The sequence below is a fragment of the Zea mays genome, chromosome 1 (genome assembly GCF_902167145.1).
Source record: "Zea mays cultivar B73 chromosome 1, Zm-B73-REFERENCE-NAM-5.0, whole genome shotgun sequence".
NCBI classification, from domain to species: domain Eukaryota; kingdom Viridiplantae; phylum Streptophyta; class Magnoliopsida; order Poales; family Poaceae; genus Zea; species Zea mays.
The window spans coordinates 239,037,842-239,051,506 of record NC_050096.1 but is presented as its reverse complement, the minus strand read 5'-3'; positions in this window follow the sequence as shown (position 1 = coordinate 239,051,506).

Here is a 13,665-nt window from a genome sequence, read left to right as displayed (position 1 = left end):
GCCCCAAGAGCATGGTATGAATGCCTAAGAGATTTCCTTATCACTAATGGATTCAAAGTCGGAAAGGTCGATCCTACTTTATTTACTAAAACTCTTGACAACGATTTGTTTGTATGCCAAATTTATGTTGATGATATTATATTTGGGTCTACTAACGAATCTACATGCGAGGAATTTAGTAGGATCATGACACAGAAATTCGAGATGTCGATGATAGGGGAGTTGAAGTACTTCTTAAGATTTCAAGTGAAGCAACTCCAAGAGGGCACCTTCATTAGCCAAACGAAGTATATTCAAGACATTCTAAACAAGTTTGGGATGAAGGATGCCAAGCCCATCAAGACACCCATGGGAACCAATGGGCATCTCGACCTCGACACGGGAGGTAAATCCGTCGATCAAAAGGTATACCGGTCGATGATAGGTTCTTTACTCTATTTATGTGCATCTCGACCGGATATTATGCTTTCCGTATGCATGTGTGCAAGATTCCAAGCCGGCCCTAAGGAAGCTCACCTTACGGCCGTAAAATGAATCTTGAGATATTTAATTTATACTCCTAAGTTTGGGCTTTGGTATCCTCGGGGATCCACATTTGATTTAATTGGTTATTCGGATGCCGATTGGGCAGGGTGTAAAATCAATAGAAAGAGCACATCGGGGACTTGGCAGTTCTTGGGAAGATCCCTGGTGTCTTGGGCTTCAAAGAAGCAAAATTCTGTGGCTCTTTCTACCGCCGAAGCCGAGTATATTGCCGCAGGCCATTGTTGCGCGCAATTGATTTGGATGAGGCAAACCCTTAGGGACTATGGTTACAAATTAACCAAAGTTCCTCTTCTATGTGATAATGAGAGTGCAATCCGCATGGCGGATAATCCCGTTGAGCATAGCCGCACTAAACACATAGACATTCGGTATCATTTTCTTAGGGATCACCAACAAAAGGGAGATATCGAGATTGTATATATTAACACTAAGGAACAATTAGCCGATATCTTTACCAAGCCACTAGATGAACAAATTTTTAACAAACATAGGCATGAGCTAAATATTCTTGATTCTAGGAATTTCTTTTGATGTTTTGCACACATATCTCATAAATATACCTTTGATCATGTCTCTTTTATATGCTATGACTAATGTGTTTTCAAGTGTATTTCAAACCAAGTCATAAATTGAAAGGGAGTTGGAGTCTTCGGCGAAGACAAAGGCTTCCACTCCACTCCATCGCAATTACTCATCCTTCACCGTCACTCCGAGCAACTCTCTATTTTTGGTATAATCTTCACTCATATGTTATTTACCAAAGGGGGAGAAAGTAGTTAAAAAGGGCTTATATTTCACTCAAAGTATCCGTTTTTGGCGATTCATGCTAAAGGGGGAGAAAGTATTAGCCCAAAGCAAAAGGACCGCACCACCACCAATTTTCAAAATTTGAGTTAAGAAAAGATCGTGAAATGATGATTTTTTCAATTGGTATCTTAATTTTGATAGAATTTAAAATTTGAACACCCTCTTCAAAAACTAATATCTAAAACCCTCTTGAACACTAAGAGGATGATTTTATTAAGGGGGAGTTTTGTTTAGTCAAAGGAAGAGCATTTGAAACAGGGGAGAAAATTTCAAATCTTGAAAATGCTTCTCAAAATCTTATTCATTTACCTTTGACTATTTGCAAAATGACTTTGAAAAGAATTTACAAAAGGATTTGCAAAAACAAAACATGTGGTGCAAGCGTGGTCCAAAATGTTAAAAATATAAAGAAACAATCCATTCATATCTTATGAGAATATATTGGTTTCATTCCAAGCAACCTTTGCACTTACAATTATGCAAACTAGTTCAATTATGCACTTCTATATTTGCTTTGGTTTGTGTTGGCATCAATCACCAAAAAGGGGGAGATTGAAAGGGAATTAGGCTTACACCTTTTTCCTAATTGATTTTGGTGGTTGAATTGTCCAACACAAATAATTGGACTAACTAGTTTGATCTAGTCTATAAGTTTTACAGGTGCCAAAGGTTCACAATAAGCCAATAAAAAGACCAAGAAAGGGTTCAAACAAAGAGAGCTAAAGACATCCCAAAAGGCACCCTGGTCTGGTGCACCGGACTGTTCGGTGCACCACCGGACTGTGTCCGGTGCACCAGGGCACTCGAAGCTGAACTCGCTACCTTCGGGAAAATCAGAGGGCGCTCCGCTATAATTCACCAGATTGTCCGATGTGCCAGCGGAGCAACGGCTACTTCGCGCGCAACGGTTGACTGCAACGCATTTAATGCGCGCCTGCGCGCGCAGAGGACAGAGCACACGCAGTTGGCGCACCGAACAGTCTACAGGACCTGTCCGGTGCACCACCGGACAGCCTAGAGGCCCCACTAGTCAGAGCTCCAACGGTCAAACCCCAACGCCCGAATGACGTGGCTGGCGCACCGGACAGTGTCCGGTGGCGCACCGGACGGTCCGGTGCGCCATGCGACAGCAGCCTTCCAACGGCCACATTTTGGCGGTTGGGGCTATAAATACCCCAATCACTCCACATTCAATGACATCCAAGTTTTCCACCTTCAACACATTACAAGAACTATAGCATTCAATTCTAGACACTCCAAAGAGATCAAATCCTCTCCCAAGTCCAAAGACAACTCAAATCAATAGTGGCTAGTGAGAGAGTGATATTTGTGTTCATTTGAGCTCTTACGCTTGGATTGCTTCTTTCTCTCATTCTTTCTTGTGATCAAACTCAATTGTAACCGAGGCAAGAGACACCAATTGTGTGGTGGTCCTTGCGGGAACTTTGTGTTCCGTTTGATTGAGAAGAGAAGCTCACTCGGTCTAAGTGACCGTTTGAGAGAGGGAAATGGTTGAAAGAGACCCGGTCTTAGTGACCACCTCAACGGGGTGTAGGTTTGCAAGAACCGAACCTCGGTAAAACAAATCATCGTGTCTCGCTCTTTATTTGCTCACGATTTGTTTTGCGCCCTCTCTCTCGGACTCGTTTCTATTTCTAACGCTAACCCGGCTTGTAGTTGTGCTTAAGTTTATAAATTTCAGATTCGCCCTATTCACCCCCACTCTAGGCGACTTTCACACCTTATTATACTCCTCTCGACTTAGAGAGACGAGGAGTATTGTCGGCATTTCGAGACAGGGGGGTCCCTAAGCCGACGAGTGAGTGTGCTGCGTGCCCCAGCCCAGATGGGTCGAGCGCGTGGGCGAGCGCGAAGGGGGGAGAGGCGAGGTGGCCGGAGTCGGGCGTGAGAGAGGTGGAAGTCCCGCGGCCTTCGTGTTCGTCCCGCGCCCAGGTCGGGTGCGCTTGCAGTAGGGGGGTTACAAGCGTCCACGCGGGTGAGGGAAGCGAGCGGTCCCAGGAGAGCGCCTGTCCCGTCCTCGGTCCCGCGCGGCCAACCTTCTCTAAGAAGGCCCTGGTCCTCCCTTTTATAGTCGTAAGGAGAGGATCCAGGTGTACAATGGGGGGTGTAGCAGAGTGCTACGTGTCTAGCGGAGAGAGAGCTAGCGCCCTAGGTACATGCCAATGTGGCAGCCGGAGAGGTCTTGGCACCTTGCTGGCGTGATGTCGTGGCTGTCGGAGGAGCGACGGAGCCTGGCGGAGGGACAGCTGTTGGAGCGGTCGAGTCCTTGCTGACGTCGCCCTGCTTCCGTAAGAGAGCTGAGGGCCACCGTCGTCATAGAGCTCGTGGAGCGCCATCATTGCCCATCCGGCGGAGCTGGCCGGATGGGACGCCGGTCTTGTTCTCCGTGACCCGAGTCGATTCGGGGTAGGATGATGATGACGCTTCCTGTTGACGTGGCGGGCCTGTGCCCTAGGCAGGGCGACGTGGGGGCTCCTCCGAAGCCGAGGTCGAGTCTGTCTTCCGTTGCCGAGGCCGAGCCCGAGCCCCCGGGTCGGGCGAGGCGGAGATCGTTTGGCCGAGGCCAGGGCGGAGTCCGAGCCCTGGGGTCGGGCGAGGCGGAGTTTCGCCGTCTTCCGGGTCTTAGCCCGAGTCCGAGCCCTGGGGTCGGGCGGAGCGGAGTTCGTCGTCTTCCGGGTCTTAGCCCGAGTCCGAGCCCTGGGGTCGAGCGGAGCGGAGTTCGCCGTCTTCCTGGTCTTAGCCCGAGTCCGAGCCCTAGGGTCGGGCGGAGCGGAGTTCGCCGTCTTCCGGGTCTTAGCCCGAGTCCGAGCCCTGGGGTCGGGCGGAGCGGAGTTCGCCGTCTTCCGGGTCTTAGCCCGAGTCCGAGCCTTGGGGTCGGGCGGAGCGGAGTTCGCCGTCTTCCGGGTCTTAGCCCGAGTCCGAGCCCTGGGGTCGGGCGGAGCGGAGTTCGCCGTCTTCCGGGTCTTAGCCCGAGTCCGAGCCCTGGGGTCGGGAGGAGCGGAGTTCGCTATGGCGCCTTTGGCAAGGCCTGACTGCCTGTCAGACTCACTCTGTCGAGTGGTACTGCAGTCGGAGTGGCGCGGGCGGCGCTGTCCTTCTGTCAGACTGGTCAGTGGAGCGGTGGAGTGACGGCGGTCACTTCGGCTCTGCCGGGGGGGGGCGTGTCAGGATAAAGGTGTCAGGCCACCTTTGTGTTAAATGCTCCTGCAACTTGGTCAGTCGGTGTGGCGATTTAGTCAGGGTTGCTTCTGAGCGAAGCCAAGGCCTCGGGCGAGCCGGTGGTGTGTCCGCCGTTAAAAGGGGGGCCTCGGGCGAGACGGAAGTCTCTTGAGGTCGGCTGCCCTCGGCCGAGGCTAGGCTCGGGTGAAGCGTGATCGAGTCACTCGTGTGGACTGATCCCTGACTTAATCGTACCCATCAGGCCTTTGCAGCTTTATGCTGATGGGGGTTACCAGCTGAGAATTAGGCGTCTTGAGGGTACCCCTAATTATGGTCCCCGACAGTAGCCCCCGAGCCTCGAAGGGAGTGTTAGCACTCGCTTGGAGGCTCTCGTCGCACTTTTTTGCAAGGGGACCAGCCTTTCTCGGTTGCATTTTGTTCCGGTGGGTGCGCGCGAGCGCACCCGCCGGGTGTAGCCCCCGAGGCCTCGGAGGAGTGGTTATACTCCTTCGAGGTCTTAATGCCTTGCGTAATGCTTCGGCTGGTCTGGTCGTTCCCTCATGCGAACTGGCCGTAGCCCGGGTGCACGGTCGGGGCCCAAGCTCTCGGGATGGTATGTTGACGCTGTCAACGGTTTGGCCGGAGCCGGTTTTGCGAGAGCAGCCCCCGAGCCTCTGCACAGGGCGAGAGGACGATCAGGGACAGACTCGGCTTTTTTACATACGCCCCTACGTCGCCTTTCCGCAAGGAGGAGGGGGGAGAGTGCCATGTTACCCTCGATGGGCACCGAACATGGTGTCTCCGGTGAGCTGCAAGCGGGTAATCCGAGTGGACGTCCGTGCCCCGTTCGTTGGGGGTCGGCTAGGGGCCCAGAGGCACGCCCAAAAGTACCTGCGGGTGATTTGCCGGACCCGGTCCCCTGGCGACGGGGTCCGAGGGCTCGATGCCTCCCTCCGATGGGATTCCGTTACAAGATCGTTCCCGCTGGTCTCGAAAATGTCCTAGGGTACCTCGGGAGCGCAGCCCGAGCCTCGGTTATGTATCGAACGTACCCCTGGTCATCCCTCGCTCAGTGTCTGAGGCGACTGTGAACCCTTCGGGGGCCAGCCTTCGAACCCCTGATCAGTAATGGGCGCGGAGCCCGAGTAGCCTGAGGCGGCCATGGAACCCTTCGGGGGGCTGGCCTTCGAACCCCTGACCAGTAGTGGGTGTCGGGCCCACGCGATCTGAGGCGACTGTTGAACCCTTCGGAGGGCCAGTCTTCGAACCCCTGATCAGTAGGGGGGGCTCGGAGCCCGGTTCCTTCGCGGAGAAGGATCCTTTTCGGGGTATCCCCCTTTCCCGGTCCCTGTTGCAAGAGATAGAGAAAGAGGAAAAAGGAAAAGGATACGAAATCGAACAACGTGGCGTACCTTTTTCGACGCGGTTATTACGGCGAAGGCGAAGCGTCGCGCGCTTCTCCCGCCAGAGGCGCCGCGTGTCCCGCCGCGGAGTTAATGCGACGGGGCGAGTGGTTGGCGGGGCGGCCGTTGCGCGTGCGCGATCCGTTCGAGGAACGGGTCACGGGCGCACCGTCTTCACGCCGTGGGAGGAGGCTCTCTTGCTGTCCCAGGATGGGACGTGAGCCTGGCTGACGACGTGACTGTTGCGCTCGCCCGCCTGCCACCGCCATTACTGCCGGCCCACTTTCGGCCGCTTTGACCAACGCGCCAGGCTGGCGCTGCTGAGTCGTGTGCTGGGTCGCCTCGAGTCGCGGCATAGGCTCCGCAACCGAAGAGGTGCGACGGTGGCACAAGTGGCGGTGCGGTTGCTTGCATGCAGCAACTGGCGCGCCGGTTGCTTGACGCGTGGGCCTGGGCTTCCAAGCTGGCGTGTCAGAAGTCAGAGAAGCGCGTCCACCTGGCGCGGTTGCATGCCGCCTGCATGGCTGCCCGCCCCTTCCGCCCGTTGGTCTGGGCAAAAGTGGGGGTCGCTTGTAACCGCTGGGCGGTCGTGCGCACCACGCGCGGCGGTTTGGCTTCTTCTGCCCTGAGCCGGTTTGCATGACATGCGGGACCCAGCCCCCGAGTCGCAGGGGAGGGCCTTGGAGCGTGTTGGAGAAGACTTAGCCCGTGGCGTCTGGGGGCGCACGTAGGGAGAGTTGCCTTTAAAAGGAGGGAGACTCCTTTCAGAAGGCAACCATGTCTTCTTCCTCCCTTATGCGTCGCGTCTTTCCATCTTCCAAGCCCCCGGATGGGGGGTACCCGCCGTCTTTCCGCCTCCTCGTTGGAGGAACGCGACTCCGTGGGAGTTGGTACCTCTCATCCATCGTTCGGCTTCAAGGATTTTCATCAGCCGGCCCGGCCGCACCCCTACGCCGGCGATCACCCAGGATGGTGACCACCAGTTTCTGGGTGGGGAAGAGCAAGCCGGGCTGCGATCTTGGTCCCACCCTCAGCTTCAAGGATGTTCATCATCCTCGCTGGGGTGGGGGCCACGCTGAGCCGGCGCTCTACCTCCCGCGCGGGTCCGCGGGTCCCCCTTTTCCGCGGCGTTCGGGGGTGGAGGCGCTCGCTGGCCCGGCGGGCGGCACGGACTTAGACAACGTGGGGCTGATCGACGGCGGGTGTCGTCACCTCCAGCGTGTCGGAGTCGTCGGCCGGGCTCCCGGTGGCCCCTCCTGCCGGAGGGCGGCCGCCGCGCCGTGTGCACGGGAGGACCACCCACGATGCCGCGCGCCGCTAGGGCGGCGTTCGTGTTCTGGGGTGGCCCTGCTTTTTGCACTGGGACGGCGCCCTCGCGCAGAGGCCGGTGCCCCACTCGTCTGGGAGGATTTGAGTGGGGATCTGCCGGGGGGCTGGCGTCCCCTGCCATCGGCGCCGAGGCGGAGGCGGCTCGAGAAGTCCTCATCGCCGACGGGATCACTGCCACCATCCGCGCCCCGGGCCACTGCGCCGGCGTACTTGTCCTCGCCCCTCGAGCGTCGGCGTGGGCGAGGGCAAGATTGCAGCAGCGCCCGCCCACTGTCGCCGTAGTCAGAACGGGCGGCGGCGAGCCGCTCATCAGTCTTCTGTTGCTCCGCAGGCCTTCCCCATGGAGTGGGGTCGTTCGTACCTGCGGAGGGGGAACCGGAGTTCCGTTCGTAATGGCACTTCGAATGCCGGTGTGTTTGTTCATTGCGGCTGTCGGGGCCTGAACATGTATGTAATTTTGGCACGGAGCCGTGTTTTTTCCTCATTTTTGAGCACTAAGTCTCGCCTGTTGATTATCTGAACCGCTTTACCAAGCATGAGTCGCCCCGTGTCAAGGTGACGAGTGAGGTATCCGTATCCCGGAGGCGTAGGAATCCCTCGGCTCGATCGGCCTTGTTGTCTGGGGCTCCTCTAGCTTAGTTCAAGAGACCCCTCGGCCGCTCTTCGATGAGCCGAGGCCAGGGGTAGCGATATCAGTATGAACAGAGGCGGAGTTGGCTCGAGAATGGGAACCTGGTTGGCCGGAGCCTAGCCGGGTTGTCCGTCAGCGGAGCCGACGCCGGAGTCGATCAGCCGAGGCCTCGGGTCGGGCTGGCGCCCTTGGAAGATGCTTGGCCGAGGCCTCAGGGGTAACCGGCCGAGCCGCCTGCTCGGGCCGGATTCCCGGAGAAGTCCTTGATCGCGTCGCCGTCCGAGGCTGGGTTGGACTTCGCTGAAGACGTCGTCGATGCCGAGGGTGCTATGGCTCCCTTCAGCGTGAAGACCTGAGCCTGCAGGATCAGATCGTCTTGTAGCATGTGCCTTCTGCGGCCGCCGAGGCCAGAAAAACACACCCTCGCCGTGCTTGCAAAGCTGCGTCCTTTTTCCTCTTGTTTCGAGCATCTGGACTCCCTGTCGGTAACAGGGATGTTTGTGTGAGCGAGAGTTGCTTCTCGCGGAAGGGACGAGTGAGGTATCCGTATCCCAGAGGCGTGGGAGTCCCTCGGCTCGGTCGGCCTTGCCGCTTACGCGTACTTTCACCCGTCCATGAGGCCCTGTCCCCGACTTAGTCGAGAAAGCTTGAAGGACTGCTTCGGCAGGAGAGCTTCCGAACGTGAAGACTTGTTCGGTCCACGGAGTCGCTTTATCCGAACGCGAGTTACTTATCGCAGAAGGTGATGAGTGAGGTATCCGTATCCCGAAGGCGTAGGAGTCCCTCGGCTCGGTCAGCCTTGGCTGCTTACGTGTACTCCGTCGTTTCCAGGATCCGCTTTCTGAAGTAGTCAAGAAGCACGAAAGAAATCCTGCTAAAAAGAGATCCTTTTTCGAGGAAAAATTCGACGCAGAGGGGGTCTCCCCCCTTTTAGCCCCCGAGGGAGGGTCGGGCTTTGCCGAGGCTAGGCCGACCCTTCCTTGACGACTAAACTTTGCGTAGGTGCGAGGTATATGAACAACTTGGAAACATCTTAAGGGTAGAAGCGACGTAGCTGTTTGATGTTCCAGGCGTTGCCGTAGATTTCGCCTTGATTGTTGGCTAGCTTGTATGTTCCGGGCTTCAGAACTTTGGCGATGACGAACGGTCCCTCCCAGGGGGGCGTGAGTTTGTGCCTTCCCCGGGCGTCTTGCCGTAGTCGAAGCACCAGATCGCCCACCTGGAGGTCTCGGGACCGGACCCCTCGGTCGTGGTAGCGTCGCAGGGACTGCTGGTACCGCGCCGAGTGTAGTAAGGCCCTGTCCCGAGCCTCCTCCAGCTGGTCCAGCGAGTCTTCTCGGCTAGCTTGGTTGCTTTGGTCGGTGTAGGCCCTCGTCCTCGGGGAGCCGTATTCCAGGTCAGTGGGCAAGATGGCTTCGGCCCCGTAGACCAGGAAAAACGGCGTGAAACCCGTGGCACGACTCGGCGTCGTCCTTAGGCTCCAGACCACCGAGGGGAGTTCCTTCATCCATCGCTTGCCGAACTTGTTGAGGTCGTTGTAGATCCGAGGCTTGAGCCCTTGTAGAATCATGCCGTTGGCACGCTCTACTTGCCCATTCGACATGGGATGAGCCACGGCGGCCCAGTCCACCCGGATATGGTGATCCTCGCAAAAATCCAAGATTTTTTTGCCGGTGAACTGGGTGCCGTTGTCGGTGATGATGGAGTTTGGGACCCCGAAGCGATGGATGATGTTGGTGAAGAACGCCACCGCCTGCTCGGACCTGATGCTGTTCAGGGGTCGGACCTCGATCCACTTGGAGAATTTGTCGATGGCGACCAGCAGGTGCGTGTAGCCCCCGGGCGCCTTCTGCAAGGGACTGACGAGGTCCAGACCCCATACAGCGAAAGGCCAGGTGATGGGTATCGTCTGCAGAGCCTGAGCGGGCAGGTGGGTCTGCTTCGCATAGAATTGGCACCCTTTGCAGGTGCGGACAATTCTAGTGGCGTCAACCACCGCCGTTGGCCAGTAGAAGCCTTGCCGGAAAGCATTCCCGACAAGGGCTCGAGGCGCTGCATGATGGCCGCAAGCCCCCGAGTGTATTTCTTGCAGTAGTTCCCGACCTTCGGCGATGGAGATGCATCGCTGGAGGATGCCCGAGGGGCTGCGATGGTAGAGCTCCTCTTCATCGCCCAGCAAGACGAACGACTTGGCGCGTCGCGCTACCCGCCGAGCCTCGACTTGGTCGGGGGTAGCTCTCCTCGACGGAGATATTGCAGGTACGGGGCCTGCCAATCTCGATCAGGCGTGGCCCCGCTCTGCTCTTCCTCGACGTCCAGTGTCTCGCCCTCGGGGGCCGAGGGTACCTCGGGCTGAGCCGAGGGTACCTCGGGCTGAGCCAAGGGCGCCTCGGCCTGAGCCGAGGGTGCCTCGGGCTCGTCGTCGATCTTGACAGAGGGTCGATGCAGATCCCGGGAGAAGACGTCCGGGGGGACCGTCGTTCGCCCCGAGTCTATTTTAGCCAGCTCGTCTGCGGTTTCGTTGTAGCGCCGAGCGATGTGGTTGAGCTCGAGCCCGAAGAACTTGTCTTCCAGGCGCCGAACCTCGTCGCAGTAGGCCTCCATCTTCGGGTCGCGGCAGTGGGAGTTCTTCATGACTTGGTCGATGACGAGCTGCGAATCACCGCGGGCGTCGAGGCGTCTGACCCCTAGCTCGATGGCGATCCGCAACCCGTTGACCAGAGCTTCGTACTCGGCCACATTGTTGGACACCGGGAAATGGAGGCGCAGCACGTAGCGCAGGTGCTTTCCAAGGGGCGAGATGAAGAGCAGGCCCGCGCCGGCTCCTGTCTTCATCAGCGACCCGTCGAAAAACATGGTCCAGAGCTCCGGTTGGATCGGAGCCGTCGGCAACTGGGTGTCGACCCATTCAGCCACGAAGTCCGCCAACACCTGGGACTTGATGGCCTTCCGAGGGGCGAACGAGATCGTTTCGCCCATGATTTCCACCGCCCACTTTGCGATCCTGCCCGAGGCCTCTCGGCACTAGATGATCTCCCCCAGGGGGAAGGATGACACCACAGTTACCGGATGAGACTCGAAGTAGTGTCGTAACTTCCGCCTTGTCAGGATCACAGCATACAGCAACTTTTGAACTTGTGGGTAGCGGATCTTGGTCTCGGACAGCACTTCGCTGACGAAGTAGACCGGTCTCTAAACGGGCAATGCATGCCCTTCCTCTTGCCTCTCGACCACAATCGCGGCGCTAACCACCTGAGTGGTCGCGGCGACGTAGACCAAGAGGGCTTCTCCATCCGCCGGGGGCACCAAGACAGGCGCCTTTGTAAGGAGCGCCTTCATGTTCCCGAGGGCTTCCTCGGCCTCAGGGGTCCAAGCGAAACACTCGGCCTTCCTTAAGAGGCGGTACAGAGGCAAACCTCTTTCGCCGAGGCATGAGATGAAGCGGCTCAGGGCCGCGAGGCATCCCATGACCCTCTGTACACCTTTTAAGTCCTTGATGGGTCCCATGCTGGTGATGGCCGCGATCTTCTCCGGGTTGGCTTCAATGCCTCGCTCGGAGACGATGAACCCCAGGAGCATGCCCCGGGGCACCCCGAAGACACACTTCTCAGGATTGAGCTTGACTCCTTTCGCCTTGAGACATCGGAATGTCACTTCAAGGTCGGAGAGGAGGTCGGAAGCCTTCCTTGTCTTGACTACGATGTCATCGACGTAGGCCTCGACTGTGCGACCGATGTGTTCGCCGAACACATGGTTCATGCACCGCTGGTACGTCGCGCCCGCATTCCTCAAACCGAACGGCATGGTGACATAGCAGTACATGCCGAACGGCGTGATGAAAGAAGTCGCGAGCTGGTCGGACTCTTTCATCCGGATCTGGTGATACCCTGAGTAGGCATCGAGGAAGGACAGGGTTTCGCACCCAGCGGTGGAATCCACGATTTGATCGATGCGAGGCAGAAGGTAGGGAACCTTCGGACATGCTTTGTTGAGACCAGTGTAGTCTACACACATCCGCCATTTCCCCCCTTTCTTCCTCACAAGCACAGGGTTGGCAAGCCATTCGGGATGGAATACCTCTTTGATGAACCCTGCTGCCATTAGCTTGTGGATCTCTTCGCCAATCACTCTGCGCTTCTCCTCGTCGAATCGGCGCAGAGGCTGCCTGACGGGTCGGGCTCCGGCCCGAATATCCAGCGAGTGCTCGGCGACATCCCTCGGTATGCCGGGCATGTCCGAGGGACTCCACGCAAAGACGTCGGCGTTTGCGCGGAGAAAGTCGACGAGCACTGCTTCCTATTTGGGGTCGAGCCCGGAACCGATCCGGATCTGCTTGGTGGTGTCGCCACTGGGGTCAAGAGGGACGGCCTTAACCGTCTCCGCTGGCTCGAAGTTGCCGGCATGGCGCTTCACGTCTGGCACCTCCTTGGAGAGGTTCTCCAGGTCGGCGATGAGGGCCTCGGACTCGGCGAGGGCCTCGGCGTACTCCACGCACTCCACGTCGCATTCGAACGCGTGTTTGTACGTGGGGCCGACGGTGATGACCCCATTGGGGCCCGACATCTTGAGCTTCAGGTAGGTGTAGTTGGGGACGGCCATGAACTTCGCGTAGCATGGCCTCCCTAGTACGGCGTGGTAGGTTCCTCGGAACCCGACCACCTCGAACGTCAGGGTCTCCCTTCGGAAGTTGGAGGGCGTCCCGAAGCAGACGGGGAGGTCGAGTCGTCCGAGGGACTGGACGCGCTTCCCAGGGATGATCCCGTGGAAAGGCGCAGCGCCTGCTCGGACGGAGGACAGATCGACGCGCAGGAGCTTGAGGGTCTCGGCGTAGATGATGTTGAGGCAGCTGCCCCCATCCATCAGGACCTTGGTGAGCCTGACGTTGCCGACAACGGGGTCGACGACGAGCGGGTATTTCCCCGGGCTCGGCACATGGTCGGGGTGGTCGGCCTGGTCGAAGGTGATGGGCTTGTCGGACCAGTCAAGGTAGACTGGCGCCGCCACCTTCACCGAGCAAACCTCCCGGCACTCTTGCTTGCGATGCCGAGCCGAGGCATTCGCCGCATGCCCTCCGTAGATCATGAAGCAGTCGCGGACCTCGGGGAATTCTCCTGCTTGGTGATCTTCGTTCTTGTCGTCGTCGCGGGCCCTGCCACCCTCGGCGGGTGGCCCGGCCCTGTGGAAGTGACGCCGAAGCATAACGCACTCCTCGAGGGTGTGCTTGACGGGCCCCTGATGGTAGGGGCATGGCTCCTTGAGCATCTTGTCGAAGAGGTTTGCACCTCCGGGGGGCTTCCGAGGGTTCTTGTACTCGGCGGCGGCGACAAGGTCCGCGTCAGCGGCGTCGCGTTTCGATTGCGACTTCTTCTTGCCTTTCTTCTTGGCGCCACGCGGAGCAGACGCCTCGGGAGCCTCTTCCGATGGGCGGCCCTGGGGCTGCTTGTCCTTTCGGAAGATAGCCTCGACCGCCTCCTGGCCAGAGGCGAACTTGGTGGCGATGTCCATCAGCTCGCTCGCCCTGGTGGGGGTCTTGCGACCCAGCTTGCTCACCAGGTCGCGGCAAGTGGTGCCGGCGAGGAACGCGCCGATGACATCCGAGTCGGTGATGTTGGGCAGCTTGGTGCGCTGCTTCGAGAATCGCCGGATGTAGTCCCGGAGCGACTCCCCCGGCTGTTGCCGGCAGCTTTGAAGGTCCCAGGAATTCCCGGGGCGCACGTATGTGCCCTCGAAATTGCCGGCGAAGGCTTGGACCAAGTCGTCCCAGTTGGA